This window comes from Gopherus flavomarginatus, chromosome 7 (assembly GCF_025201925.1).
Source record: "Gopherus flavomarginatus isolate rGopFla2 chromosome 7, rGopFla2.mat.asm, whole genome shotgun sequence".
Taxonomy (NCBI): domain Eukaryota; kingdom Metazoa; phylum Chordata; order Testudines; family Testudinidae; genus Gopherus; species Gopherus flavomarginatus.
The window spans coordinates 17,366,420-17,369,824 of NC_066623.1; positions in this window are offsets into that span (position 1 = coordinate 17,366,420).

Consider the following 3,405-nt stretch of genomic DNA (forward strand, 5'->3'; position numbering starts at 1 on the left):
CTTATGTATAAGGCCCCATGTAAATCATGGTACAAAACACTGCCAGGTATCATGGATTCTTCATGCCCAAAGGGATTTTGTATGTGGAGTATTGGAAAGGGACAAGAAAGCACTGTTCAGATCATTAAAGACATACTTTATGTTTCTTGGCATTGATATTGCTAATGAAAATCAGCTTATTATTATGACATTTTGAATTTGAATCTATGGCAAGGAACAAATGAAAAGGAAGCGTTCTTTAGAACAGAAACAGAATTCCTAGTGATGTCAATGGGTGTAGCATCAGGCCCAATGCTTTAATGGGCAAAATTCTTCTCTCAGCTCCACTAGAAATCTCTGCTCTGGTTCACACGTGGCTCTCTCATTGACATCATCAACGGGAGCTCCTCACATGCAGAGAAACCGGAGTATAAGAGGAAATGTTAAAAGAGGATTTTGGCCCTTTTGTCAGCAGTTGGTACTGAGCTATCCAAAAATATAACTCGACTCTTTAGATTTCATATAGACACACAACCGTAGAGGAATAAACGCATCTAATGCAATATTTCCACAGCAAACATAGGACTTTGTGTTTCTTTTGTGACTTCTGTGATATTGTGATCTATACGGGGCCTTGCTCATGTTACATTTTCTGACCTCATACAAGCACTTAAAGACTTTGCCAGGCCTGAGTCAGTCTGTTGCACATTGATGTATATCAAGTGGCACCCACTGAATTACCTCTTCTACTTTCCAATGTGGTTCACTTGTACATAAGTGTAATGTCAACTTGTTTACAGGTTATTTTGTGCGTAATTGTAAAAAAAAAAAAAAAAAGCAGTTTTAACTAAAAGTTTAAAGGAATCAACTTTACTGGAAGGTGTTTAAAAAATGAATGTGCTTAATACAGTATAGACATCATTGATTATGGTCTCACATGAATGCATGTATCTCCATGTTGTCAGTCCCCACCAGTGAGGTTACTTGGCAATATTCTGCAGTCTGTGAATAGCAAATATACATAAATTACTGTGACTCTCTAGCAAATATAACTCAGTAACTGTTTTTACTGTGGTATGTAAAACATGTAGCTTTTAGCCTGCTGTATTTCCCTGTTAAAAATAAAATCCTGAAAGAAAGAGATGCTTGGGGGGGAGATACCTGTGATCCGAGAGTAGTCATTCTTGGAATGGCATCTGCTAGACATATCTGGTCCAACTACTAGACAAACTGCCTATTTACAGAAGCAGTGGGTCTTCAATGCTAGATATAATTGTAACTATTACCATGCTGCCTTAGCTGCACTTCTGGCAGAGAAACATGCGGTTTTGTTTAGAATCACTAGCAATGAAGAGAGCAATTAGATATTAATAGCTTCCCTATACTGTTTTAGCCTTTATACAGTAGTCTAGCAAAAACATACAGCTATCAGTATTGTGAAATTGTGTGGCTGAAAATCTGCTACTACTTTGTGTCTCACCATTTAAAAAAAACATTTCATATACATTGTAATGGCACTAATCATAATAAATCATTTGATATCATTTAGTTGTCATATATAAAGATGTATGCATGCTGACATGTTACACTATAATTTAGCACCAGTTGATGTTAAAGTTATGTCTTAGATTGGAGATAATTCCCCTTGAACTCTGTTGCTTCCTATTTTAGTTTAGAGATGGGCCAAAAATTACAGCTCAGCGGATATGGCAACTTATTTACTACCTGCCTATCCTTCTGCATATGTTTTTTTTCTGATGCCACTGCTGAAAGTACTGTCATCAAAAGCAGCACTTATGGGAGTGACCTCATCTCATCAGAGATATGGACTACCTGCTACTGTGATACTTCCACTGGGAAACTACATGTTACAGCTGGAACTGTGAGAGCTTAGGAAAGGAAAACATCTGAAGAGGGGGATATTTATTTTTCTTCTGTACTTTTTAATATGGCTTGACAAAGAGTCTTCACTGAAGACAATGGATGATTTACAAATGGGGGAAATGTAGGAACAAAGGAAGGGAAAGGCCCATAAGGAGAGATGTGATACACAGAAAACGGAACAGCTGTGGAACGTTCTCTGTGTCGGGTCTCCTTGTCATCCACCCAAGGCATGTGTCACATTCCATAGCTGGATCAGCAATGCACACTAGTGTTCAGCTGTGCATAAGAGCAGTTAGATCTTTAGAAGGTTTCTCCCCTAGGTGCTGCAAAGATAGAAGGAGAGGGAAACTGTTGGGGGGCAAGTGGGAACTATTTTTAATCCTTTCCCACAAGAGCCTTTTGCATTTGAACAGCACACACAGTTTGGGATTGCTGTCATATTTTTTCCCCTTTCTGCACAGCTGTCTAGTGGATAATTGGATCTCAATCGTGGTATATTCCTAATATTCTCCAGTCTGATTCTGATCTCACGCTCCACTGATGTGACCCCACTGACTCACTCTCAACTCATATAGTTCCTAGTGCAATTCCAGTTAAGTACCACAGCTGCAAACAATCTAGATATGAAAGAGGCAGGAGAAAGGTGACAGTTATGCACTGGTGTTGCTGAGTTTTTCAGATAGTTATTTATCATTGATACCTTGCTGATCTTCAAGGACAGTTCCTGCTGATGGCTAGTTCTTGAGGGATGCTGACAGGATCCAGAATCTGCAGGGCTCTCTGCAAATAGTGTGTCCCAATGGAAGAGATTTGGCTACTGTACAAAATCCACACAAGCATATGGAAAGCAAAGTGTTTTTGGAAGTTAAATGGTCTCAGATGGTCTGGTGTAGTGCAAGTGTGGTGCACTGCACTACTTTGTATGTTACACCATATCCTGCCAAGCCTTTGTAACTGGCAGCCTACACAGGACCGTGGCTTGGTAGCAATATGGGCCTGATGATCTGACTTATCTGTCCCTAACTTATACGATCTGTCACATTATTGCTTTGTGTTATCTGCTCTGTATCAGTTCTGTAGACCCAACAATGTGGGTTTGGTGGCCTTTAAATTATTTCCTTTGTGGTTTCCAATAGCCATTATAGATCTCAGCTGACTTTTTTCTAAACTAACCAACTACTGTATGGGGCCGAGGCGATGGTGTAGAATGCAGAAAACAGGCAGGAAAAACTGTGAGGAAATGTTGGTAGACTGTGATGCTGTGAAACGAAATCTCGGACCAAGTGGCCAAACTGTCAGTGTGAGGCTAAGAAGTCCACCACTGTTCACTTGCTTCATGGCTTCATGTGCAGTTTCCCAGACAACAGCTGTCCACAGTCAGTCTTGATTAAATCAATGATCCATGTTAGTAGAGATGTAGGATTAGCGTAAGGCAGTGATTTTGAAAATACTGCAGCAGCTGATAAAACGATGCAGATAGCACAGAAAATAAAGAGGGATGTGACTGGCCTGTATTAAAGCTGCATATATAATTGTATAAAT